Here is a 13,130-nt window from a genome sequence, read left to right on the forward strand (position 1 = left end):
GGGCAGGTTGAGACCACCTAGGAGAGAGGTGGGCCTGGCCCTGGTCGGTGTTCATGGTTATTTCAAAATAACACGCTTAACGAGATCTTGGTATTTGATCTGAGTCTGGCTACTGGCCTATACACACTAACCATCTACGCGGGGACAGTTATGGGCACTCGACATCGTGGTATCAGCCAAAGCCTTCGTGACGTCAGCGACTGAGCGGCGCACGCCAGGTTGGACTGGAACGCCTACTCTTGTATAAGGGAGGCTAGGTCTGCTCACCGGCCGCGTTCGCAACGTGCAGGTGAGCAAAGGGCGATGGGCCCAGACCCCTGCGCCATAGGATTTAGACCAGCGTGTTGACCTCTCTGTTGTGCCTAGGTAGGGCTGCGAAGTGTTGATCTTCCGAGGCCGGGAATGACCCAGGAAAGTGTGTCCGGCCAAATGGGATCGAGCGTGTTGGGTTATGTGGTGCACCCCTGCAGGGAAGTTAATCTATTCGAATAGCCATGATCTTCGGTAACAGGACGACTTGGAGTTGTACCTTGGCCTTATGACAACTAGAACCGGATACTTAATAAAACACACCCTTCCAAGTGCCATATACAACCGGTGATCACTCTCTGACAGGGCGACGAGGGGAGGATCATCGGTTAGGATTATGCTATGCGATGCTACTTGGTGAACTTACCATCTACTCTCTTCTCCTACTGCAAGATGGAGGTTACCAGAAGCGTAGTCTTCGAAAGGACTAGCTATCCCCCTCTTATTCCGACATTCCGCAGTTCAGTCCACATATGATACCCTTATTCCTTTTGATTCCAATGCATACATATGTAGTGTAGCTCCTTGCTTGCGTGTACTTTGGATGAGTACTCACGGTTGCTTTGCTCCCCCTTTTTTCCCCTTCCTATACTTGATTGCTGCGACCAGACGATGGAGCCCAGGAGCCAGACGCCACCGTCGACGACGACTACTACTACTCGGGGGGTGCCTACTACTACGTGCAGCCCGCTGATGACGACCGGGAGTAGTTTAGGAGGATCCCAGGCAGGAGGCATGCGCCTCTTTCGATCTCTATCCCAGTTTGTGCTAGCCTTCTTAAGGCAAACTTGTTTAACTTATGTCTGTACTCAGATATTGTTGCTTCCGCTGACTCGTCTATGATCGAGCTCTTGTATTCGAGCCTTCGAGGCCCCTGGCTTGTAATATGATGCTTGTATGACTTATTTTATTTGTAGAGTTGTGTTGTGATATCTTCTCGTGAGTCCCTGATCTTGATCGTACACGTTTGCGTGTATGATTAGTGTATGGTCAAATCGGGGGCGTCACAGAATGTCCTGAATCACAGAATGGTAATGGCAATGGAAGCTCTGGGAAGAAGCCGAACCCTTTCAACAGGGGACAGGTGAACCACGTTAATGTGGAGGAGGTTGAAGAGCAGCCGGATGCAGTAATCGGTAAGTTTTGTTTAAGTCATTTACTGCACTCGTTCTTTTTGATACTGGTGCATCGCATTGATACATATCAAGGGGATTTGTGGATAAGTATAACCTGCCAACCAAAGTTCTTAGAACACCTATGTTAGTAAGCTCACCAGGAGCGGAGTATATGGCTAGCCAAGGATGTTTTCAAGTGCCATTAAGTATAGGTAGGCATGTGTTCCCCTCGGATTTGATAATATTGGAATCACAAGGTTTAGATGTAATTCTGGGTATGGATTGGTTGTCGATGTATGGAGGAAACATCGATTGTGCCAGTAAGTCGATCTTGCTTACCACCCCAGAAGGGAGAAGGATCAAGTATGTATCCCGGCATGTACCGAAGAGGACTCAAGTAAATTTTTTAACAAGAGTTGTGCAGGAGGAAGTACCAGTAGTGAAGGATTTCTTCGATGTATTTCCAGAAGAATTGCCAGGCATGCCACCGGATAGAGATATTGAGTTTTTGATTGAGCTTTTGCCAGGCACAGGGCCAATATCAAAGAGACCATATAGGATGCCCGCAAAGGATTTGGTGGAAATTAAGAAGCAGATTAAGGTTTTACTGGATAAAGGATACATTCGCCCAAGTTCATCGCCTTGGGGATCGCCAATACTTCTAGTGGAGAAGAAGGATGGATCGTTAAGGATGGTTGTTGATTATCGAGGATTGAATGAAGTAACCATCAAGAACAAGTACCCACTACCGATGATCAATGATCTGTTTGATCGATTGCAAGGAGCTAAGGTATTTTCCAAGATCGATCTGCGATCAGGATACCACCAGTTGAAGATTCGAGAACAGGATATACCTAAGATGGCTTTTACCACCAGGTATGGGCTGTACGAGTATACCGTTATGTCATTTGGTCTGACTAACGCACCTACATATTTTATGAACATGATGAACAAAGTGTTTATGGAGTTCTTGGATAAGTTCGTCGTAGTGTTCATTGATGATATCCTGCTTTACTCGAAGAATGAAGAGGAGCATAAGGACCGTTTGCGTTTGGTTCTTGGAAAGCTCAGAGAACATCAATTATATGCCAAGTTTAGCAAATGTGAGTTTTGGTTGAAAGAAGTTGGATTTCTCGGACATGTTATATCCGGAGAAGGTATAGCAGTAGATCCCACTAAAGTTGATACTGTGACCAAGTGGGAAGCGCCAACCACAGTTGGAGAGATCCGGAGTTTTCTTGGACTTGCAGGATACTACCAAAGGTTTATTGAGAATTTCTCAAAGATTGCGAAGCCTATGACGGAATTGTTGAAGAAGGATACCAAGTTCATATGGACTGAGGAATGTGAGGCTAGTTTCCAGGAGTTGAAGAAACGTTTGGTTACCTCACCAGTGTTGATTTTACCGGATCAGACCAAGGATTATGAGGTGTATTGTGACGCTTCATGTCGAGGACTTGGGGCAGTTCTTATGCAGGAAGGAAGAGTTGTTTCATATGCCTCACGACAGCTTAAGCCCCATGAGTTGAATTATGCTACGCATGATTTGGAGTTAGCAGCCGTAGTGCATGCATTGAAGACTTGGAGACATTTTCTGATTGGAAACCATTGCGAGGTGTACACGGATCACAAGAGTTTGAAGTATATTTTCACACAAAAGGAGTTGAACCTCAGACAAAGGAGATGGTTGGAGCTCATCAAGGATTATGATATGAAATTGCATTATCACCCTGGAAAGGCTAACGTAGTAGATGACGCGTTGAGCCGTAAGAGCCATGTCAACACCCTAATGACGGAAGATTTACCAAGGGAGTTAGCCAAAAATCTTCGAGAGCTATGTTTGGAAATAGTTCCAAGAGGCTATGTAGCAGCATTGGAGATTCAGTCTACTTTGATGGATAAGATTAGAGAATCCCAAAAGACTGACAAGGAGATTGCCTCTATTAAGGAGAAAATGAGCAAAGGAAAAGCTAAGGGATTTCGTGAGGATGAGCACGACACCTTATGGTTTGAAGACCGTGTCTATGTACCAAACAATTCGGAGATCAGGAAGTTAATTTTACAAGAGGCCCATGATTCACCGAATTCGATTCACCCAGGAAATACCAAGATGTATTTGGATTTGAAGGATATTTTCTGGTGGACCAGAATTGTAGCGACCAGACCTCAAACAGTCTGATCTCTGTGCTCCGGTGTCATCCCTGGATCAGTAATGCTGACACCACACAGTACTCGAAGGATTTATAGCAGAGTAGCAATCACACAGTTATTACATCGAGTGTCTCAAAAGAGAACTTATTACAATAAATATGGCTTAAGGCCATCTAATAACGATAATAGCGGAAGGCTTGGAAGATAAGTGAGTCCATCAACTCCAACGACATCACTGAGTATAGAACCACGACCTAAAAACTCCTTAATCGTCGTCTGAAAAGTCTGCAACATTAACGTTGCAGCCCGAAAACGGGTCAGCACATGGAATATGCTGGCAAGGTAACACATAGAGAGTAAAGGAATGCAACAGCTATACTATATGCATATTTGGCTGGTGGAAAGCTCTATGGTTACAGTTTTTGCGTAAAGCCAATTTTTCCCTACTTCAAAGGAATAAATTTAATTACTACCATGGTGGTTGTTAAACATTGAGAATGGTTGACAGCATTCTCAATCCCAATTAAAGTAACATCATTAAACCCAACAAAATTTACTTTAGAGTAACATGTTGAGATTCACATGATAATCCAGGTACTAGATACTCAAGATGTCCATAACCGGGGACACGGCTAACCATGATTAGTTTGTTACACTCTGCAGAGGTTTGCGCACTTTTCCCCACAAGACTCGATCGCCTCCGTTGGATTTCTCGCACTACATGGTGTTTGAGAAACGGATGACCGAGACATAGTCTTTCAGAAGCGCTAGCACCTTACGATCAGGTAGACCGTACCACCTACATCCCCTACATCTGCTAGTCTACCCTGTAAAAGTTCGCATGACTTAATCAACTATGCCAGAGCCCATAATGGCTTGTGGCTGCACACGGAAGTTTCTAGTATGAATAATCTCATGATCCCTTTGAGCCTGGGTGGCGGTCCAAAAGAAAAACAGGCAAGTCCTGGAATACCCAGGTGCCTCAATCCACCCAGATGTGTGTTTAAGTTGCCACCTTAGATAAACCATTAATTAACAATCTCACATCTGTCATGGATATCACTCACCCAATCCACGTCTACTAGCATAGCATGGCATAATAAGCAAACGTAGACGTAACTCCCAAAGGTTTGATAATAAACAGGTAATAGGTACTACCTCATCTACTTACCATCCCACAATTTAATTAGATCCTAATCATGCAATGTGTGAGAATTGATCTAATGCAATAAAACTGGGTTGTAGAAAAAGGTATGATTAAAGTGTTACTTGCCTTGCTGATGATCCGCGAAACCTAGGGATTCAAAGTAACAGGCGGCGCACTCCAGGTATTCTATCGTAGGCAAACAAACAAGCATACAATAAGTACTCATCTAATGCACAGGTAAAACTCAAATAGAAGATCTAACCAGAAAGTTCAACTTAAGAACCCTGGTTTGCAAAAAGAATCAAATCAAATGAAGCAAAAGAAAATCAAACGGCGAAAGAAAGCAACTTCGTTCTAGTAATCTGGATCTAAGTCAAATTTTACAGTAGCAAAAACTTGTTTAAGTTGATTATTCGGAAAGAGGGTTTCGAGACGAAACTCCAGGCGCTTGAATCGCCTGATTCCGATAAACGAGCGAAAAGTTATACTAAAACGAAAATCGGATCAGAAATCGCGATCAGAAAATAATCGCGGAAAAATCCGACGAAAAAGAAAACGACGAACGGATTTTTTTCCTAAAAAAACGGCACGGATTTCGAGGGCGGCGAACCTCGGGCGATCCGCGGCTCCGGCGGATCGGCGGCGGGGCGGCGGCGGCTGGCGGCGGCTGGGCTGGCGGCGGCTGGGCCTAGGGTTTCAGGGCGGCTGGCCTTCGGGCTGGCTTGCCCCGGCTTATAAAGGCCTCGGCCAGGGGAGTCCTGGCCGAGTACGGTCCATAGTCGGTTCCGCTCTTTTTTAAAAAAAAATAATTATGCTCGGAAAAAAAATAAAAATAAATACTAAACGGACTCCAAAAATCCTGAAATAAATTTTCTCGGGTTTCTAAAAGCAAGCCCGATAAAGTGAACATTTATTTGGGCCCTAAATGCAATTTTGAAAAACGCGCATTTTTCCTAAATTCAAATAAAAATACCGAAAAACTCCGAAATAAATCTTATTTGATTTTTTTTATTAAATCCTCAATATTTCTATATTTTGGGAAAGTCATTTTATTCCCTCTCTCATATTTTTGTAATAGAAATAATTGATGATAAAATAAATAAAATCAAATGATCCTATTCTCAAGAAAACTCAAATATGAAAATAACGAAATCCCCAACTCTCTCCATGGGTCCTTGAGTTGCTTAGGATTTTCCAGGATCAAAACCAAAAGCAAAATAAAATATGATATGCATGATGATCTAATGTATAACATTCCAAATTGAAAATTTGGGATGTTACAAACCTACCCCCCTTAAGATGAATCTCGCCCTCGAGATTCGGGTTGGCTAGAAAATAGGTGAGGGTGGTCCTTGAGCAAATCTTCCTCTCGCTCCCAGGTGGCTTCATCCTCCGTGTGGTGGCTCCACTGAACTTTGCAAAACTTGATAACCTTGCTGCGAGTGACTCGGCTGGCAAACTCGAGAATCTTGACTGGTTTCTCCTCATAGGTCAAATCGTTATCCAACTGAATTGCTTCTAATGGCACTGTGTCTCTCAAAGGTATGTCAGCTATCTCCGCGTGACACTTCTTCAACTGAGAAACGTGGAACACATCATGAACTCCTGTCAATCCTCCTGGCAATTCCAACTTGTAGGCCACTTCTCCCATACGCTCCAAAACTCGATATGGCCCTACAAATCGTGGCGCTAACTTCCCCTTAACTCCAAAGCGCTTAATCCCTCGAAGTGGGGATACTCTAAGATAAGCTCTGTCTCCGACTTCGTAAACTATCTCTTTGCGTTTAGAATCTGCGTAGCTCTTCTGCCTGGACTGGGCTACCTTGAGCCTATCGCGAATCAAATTCACCTTCTGTTCAGACTGTTTAATCAAATCTGGTCCAAACAACTGGCGGTCTCCAACTTCGTCCCATTACAACGGTGTCCTGCACCTCCTTCCGTACAGAGCTTCAAAAGGGGCCATCTTCAAACTGGTCTGATAGCTATTATTGTAAGAGAACTCTGCATATGGCAAATTATCGTCCCAACTAGATCCATAATCTAGCGCACAAGCTCTCAGCATATCCTCCAAAATCTGATTGACTCTCTCGGTCTGTCCATCTGTCTGCGGATGAAAAGCTGTACTAAATTCTAGCCTAGTACCCAAAGTCTCATGCAACTGCTTCCAGAACTTTGAGGTAAACTGGGTTCCTCTATCTGATATGATACTCCTCGGAACTCCATGCAGACATACGATCCTGGTCATGTATATCTTTGCCAACTTAGCACTGGTGTAAGTGGTCTTTACTGGGATGAAATGAGCTACCTTCGTCAATCGATCAACTACAACCCAAATCGAGTCATAGCCTGAACGAGTCCTTGGTAATCCCGTGATAAAATCCATGCCTAGCTTATCCCACTTCCATTCGGGTATCGACAATGGTTGCAACAATCCTGCTGGCTTCTGATGCTCTGCCTTTACTCTCTGACATACGTCACAAACTGCTACATACTCCGCAATATCCTTCTTCATTCTGGTCCACTAGAAAATATCCTTCAAATCCAAATACATCTTGGTATTTCCTGGGTCAATCGAATACGGTGAATCATGTGCCTCTTGCAGAATCAACTTTCTGATCTCCGGGTCATTGGGTACATAAACACGATCTTCAAACCATAGGGTGTCGTGCTCATCCTCATGAAATCCTTTAGCTTTTCCTTTGCTCAGTTTCTCCTTTATAGCGGCAATCTCTTTGTCAGTTTTCTGAGCTTCTCTGATTCTATCCATCAAAGTTGACTGAATCTCTAGTGCTGCTACATAGCCTCTCGGAACTATTTCCACACATAGTTCACGAAGATTTTCTGCTAACTCCTTGGGTATTTCTCCCGTCATTAACGTATTGACATGGCTCTTGCGGCTTAATGCATCAGCTGCTACATTAGCCTTCCCGGGATGATAATGCAATCTCATATCATAATCCTTGATGAGCTCCAACCATCTCCTTTGTCTGAGGTTCAACTCCTTCTGCGTGAAAATGTACTTCAAACTCTTGTGATCCGTGTACACCTCACAATGATTTCCGATGAGGAAATGTCTCCATGTCTTCAAGGCATGCACTACGGCTGCTAACTCCAAATCATGCGTGGCATAATTCAATTCGTGAGGCTTCAGTTGTCGTGAAGCATACAAAAAAACTCTTCCTTCCTGCATAAGCACTGCTCCAAGTCCTCAACGTGAAGCGTCGCAATACACCTCATAATCCTTGGTCTGATCTGGCAAAATCGACACTGGTGAGGTAACCAAACGATTCTTCAATTCCCGAAAACTTGCCTCACACTCGTCAATCCATTTGAACTTAGTATCCTTCTTCAACAACTCCATCATAGGCTTCGCAATCTTTGAGAAATTCTCAATAAACCTCCGGTAGTATCCTGCGAGTCCAAGAAAACTCCGGATCTCTCCAACGGTAGTTGGGGCTTCCCACTTGGTCACGGTATCAACTTTAGTGGGATCAACAGCTATACCTTCTCCAGATATAATGTGTCCGAGGAATCATACCTCCTTCAACCAAAACTCACATTTGCTGAACTTGGCATATAATTGATGTTCTCTGAGCTTTCCAAGTACCAAACGCAAATGCTCCTTATGCTCCTCTTCATTCTTCGAATATACCAGGATATCATCAATGAACACTACGACGAACTTATCCAAAAACTCCATAAACACTTTGTTCATCATATTCATAAAATAGGCAGGCGCGTTAGTCAGACCAAATGACATAACGGTATACTCATACAGCCCATACCTGGTGGTAAAAGCTGTCTTCGGAATATCCTGTTCTCGAATCTTCAACTGGTGGTATCCTGATCGCAAATCGATCTTGGAAAACACTTTAGCTCCTTGCAATCGATCAAACATATCGTTGATCATTGGTAGTGGGTACTTGTTCTTGATCGTTACTTCGTTCAATCCTCGATAATCAACAACCATCCTTAACGATTCATCCTTCTTCTCCACTAGAAGTACTGGTGATCCCCAAGGCGAAGAACTTGGGCGAATGTAACCTTTATCCAGTAACTCCTTAATCTGCTTCTTAATTTCCACCAAATCTTTTGCTGGCATCCTATATGGTCTCTTTGATATTGGCCCAGTGCCTGGCAATAGCTCAATCAAAAACTCAATATCTCTATCTGGTGGCATGCCTGGCAACTCTTCTGGAAATACATCAGGGAAATCCCTTACCACTGGTACTTCCTCCTGCACAACTCCTGTTAGGCAATTTACTTGGGTCCTCTTTGGCACATGCCGGGATACATACTTGATCCTTCTCCCTTCTGGTGTGGTAAGCAAAATTGACTTACTAGCACACTCAATATTCCCTTCATACTTTGATAACCAATCCATGCCTAATATCACATCCAATCCTTGAGATTCCAATACTACTAGGTGAAAAACATAGTTACCAATCCTTAATGGTAACCGATCACACCATAGACTAGCCACATACTCTGCTCCTAGCGAGGTTACTAACATGGGTGACCTAAGGGCTTGGGTTGGTAGGTTATACTTATCCACAAATCCCCTTGAGATGTATGAATGTGATGCACCAGTATCAAAAAGAACGAGTGCAGTAAATGACTTAACCAAAAACTTACCTATTACTGCATTGGGCTGAGTTTCAACCTCCTCCACATTAACGTGGTTCACCTGTCCCCTGTTGAAAGGGTTCGGCTTCTTTCCAGAGCTTCCATTGCCGTTTTGGCCTTCAGGACATTCATTGGCATAATGTCCGGTCTTGGAACACTTGAAACAGGTGACTTGACTCAGATCTCTCTTGGCTGGGGTTGATGGGGTGCTGTGGTTCTGGCCATTGCTTCCTCCATTCCCATTACCATTCTTGGTGCCATTGTGATTGTGCGAGCTACCTACTCCATGGGTATGCTGAAAATGTCCTCCCGGTCTAGGGGTAAAACGTGGCTTCTGCTGAGCTCCTGAATTATACTTTCCTTGTCCATACTCCCTCTTGCGGTTCTCAATTTGCTGCTGCTTCCCTTCAATCATAAGAGCACGATCTACCAACTCCTGGTAGTTGTTGAAGGTGGATACCATCAACTGCATACTCAACTCATCATTCAGTCCTTCCAGGAATTTCTCCTGCTTAGCTGCATCCGTAGCAACGTCATCTGGGGCATAACGTGCTAGCTTACTAAACTCCTCCACATACTGGCCAACTGTCCGTCCTCCTTGGCGCAAGTTACGAAACTCACGCTTCTTCATGGCCATTGCCCCTTCTGAAACATGGGCAGTACGGAAAGCCTGCTGAAACTGGTCCCATGTGACAGTGTCGACTGGGAAGGTGGCTGTGAAATTCTCCCACCAGGATGTTGCGGGTCCTTCTAACTGATGTGTGGCAAACTTCACCTTCTCTGCATCTGTGCATCCTGCTGTGATCAACTCCCTAGCTGTCTTGCGGAGCCAATCATCTGCTACTATCGGCTCGGTGCTACTGGAAAACACCGGCGGATTTAGCCTAAGAAAACGAGCTAAGTGGTCAACAGGTGGTGGTGGTGGTGGTGGGTTGTTGTTGTTGTTCCCCTGATTCTGATTCTGAACTAGCTATCAAATGTGAGTTCCGGCGGAAAGGCAAATCCGGGGTCACGTCTCGGAGGCATCTGAGGGTTTAGAAAAGATGAGATATAAGAATAGAGGGGGTCTAAAGAGAAAACACTACCCATATGCACATGAGGCAAAAACAAACAATTCACTTCATTCAATCAAACAAGGACATACAATCGATCTAGCTATCGCAAAAGTGCTCGGACTGCTAAATTTACATGGTGGACTACATTACTGATGAGGTGGTCTACTAGAAATATTCTACGGTTGTAGACTCCATGATATCTGCTCCTGCTTCATCAACATAGTCCTTATCGCTACTATCTGCTTCCGAGTCGGTGCCGCTGATGATGATGTAGTCTTCCGGGCTAATCTCCTTGGCTTCTTCGTCTTCATCTATGGGCTTAGGGCCTCCCATAAATACTGCTAGCTTCATAGTTAGGTCGGCATTCTTATCCACCAATACTTCAATTTCTTTTTCATAATCTTCGCGTGTAGCCTTGAGTTCTTCCTCCAGTTCCTTGATTCTAGTCTTAGCCTTCTTCAGATCTATCATGTCGGCGCACACTGATTCTCCTGTCATCGAATGTGATGGTTTAACTCCTGGATAAAAGCTGCAATTGATCTATCTCTCCTGGTGCTGATCATCTCCCAGTGTTCATCTCGGCACCCACAAATCTGGTAGATAGTATCCTTGAGATCCTTGCGGTAGACTTCGCCAATGCGTCCCATGGCGATGTGAGATGCCATACTCTTTCCTAGACTCCAAGTTGGTGCATCAAAAGAAAACTCTATGGGCTCAGTGACTGGCATGAACGTCCTTCCTGGAACTTGAACTTGAATCATCCAGCGCCCTTCTTCAGGTAAAGTGGCGTTGTAGGTTTCCGTGAAGCTTGGTATTCCTATGTTCAGGTATCTAGTGACTTCCTTCAAGTGGCGTCCAAAGGGTGTATCTTCATCTGGTTGGGTGAACTTGTTCCTTGCATCCGCCATCCTAAAGAGTAGAAAAGATGAGAGGTCAGAAGAGAAGAGAGTGAGTAGTGATCTAGGTCTTTAGCTTAGTGGTCATGTCCTATAGTCAGCGTGTGCTCTGATACCATCTCTGTAGCGACCAGACCTCAAACAGTCTGATCTCTGTGCTCCGGTGTCATCCCTGGATCAGTAATGCTGACACCACACAGTACTCGAAGGATTTATAGCAGAGTAGCAATCACACACTTATTACATCGAGTGTCTCAAAAGAGAACTTATTACAATAAATATGGCTTAAGGCCATCTAATAACGATAACAGCGGAAGGCGTGGAAGATAAGTGAGTCCATCAACTCCAACGGCATCACTGAGTATAGAACCACGACCTAAAAACTCCTTAATCGTCGTCTGAAAAGTCTGCAACATTAACGTTGCAGCCCAAAAACGGGTCAGCACATGGAATATGCTGGCAAGGTAACACATAGAGAGTAAAGGAATGCAACAGCTATACTATATGCATATTTGGCTGGTGGAAAGCTCTATGGTTACAGTTTTTGCGTAAAGCCAATTTTTCCCTACTTCAACGGAATAAATTTAATTACTACCATGGTGGTTGTTAAACATTGAGAATGGTTGACAGCATTCTCAATCCCAATTAAAGTAACATCATTAAACCCAACAAAATTTACTTTAGAGTAACATGTTGAGATTCACATGATAATCCAGGTACTAGATACTCAAGATGTCCATAACCGGGGACACGGCTAACCATGATTAGTTTGTTACACTCTGCAGAGGTTTGCGCACTTTTCCCCACAAGACTCGATCGCCTCCGTTGGATTTCTCGCACTACATGGTGTTTGAGAAACGCATGACCGAGACATAGTCTTTCAGAAGCGCTAGCACCTTACGATCAGGTAGACCGGACCACCTACATCCCCTACATCTGCTAGTCTACCCTGTAAGAGTTCGCACGACTTAATCAACTATGCGAGAGCCCATAATGGCTTGTGGCTGCACACGGAAGTTTCTAGTATGAATAATCTCATGATCCCTTTGAGCCTGGGTGGCGGTCCAAAAGAAAAACAGGCAAGTCCTGGAATACCCAGGTGCCTCAATCCACCCAGATGTGTGTTTAAGTTGCCACCTTAGATAAACCATTAATTAACAATCTCACATCTGTCATGGATATCACTCACCCAATCCACGTCTACTAGCATAGCATGGCATAATAAGCAAACGTAGACGTAACTCCCAAAGGTTTGATAATAAACAGGTAATAGGTACTACCTCATCTACTTCCCATCCCAAAATTTAATTAGATCCTAATCATGCAATGTGTGAGGATTGATCTAATGCAATAAAACTGGATTGTAGAAAAAGGTATGATCAAAGTGTTACTTGCCTTGCTGATGATCCGCGAAACCTAGAGATTCAAAGTAACTGGCGGCGCACTCTGGGTATTCTATCGTAGACAAACAAACAAGCATACAATAAGTACTCATCTAATGCACAGGTAAAACTCAAATAGAAGATCTAACCAGAAAGTTCAACTTAAGAACCCTGGTTTGCAAAAAGAATCAAATCGAACGAAGCAAAAGAAAATCAAACGGCGAAAGAAAACAACTTCGTTCTAGTAATTTGGATCTAAGTCAAATTTTACAGTAGAAAAATTTGTTTAAGTTGATTATTCGGAAAGAGGATTTCGAGACGAAACTCCAGGCGCTTGAATCGCCTGATTCCGATAAACGAGCGAAAAGTTATACTAAAACGAAAATCGGATCAGAAATCACGATTAGAAAATAATCGCGGAAAAATCCGACGAAAAAGAAAACGACGAA

The sequence above is a fragment of the Triticum urartu genome, chromosome 1 (assembly GCF_003073215.2).
Source record: "Triticum urartu cultivar G1812 chromosome 1, Tu2.1, whole genome shotgun sequence".
Classification (NCBI taxonomy): Eukaryota; Viridiplantae; Streptophyta; class Magnoliopsida; order Poales; family Poaceae; genus Triticum; species Triticum urartu.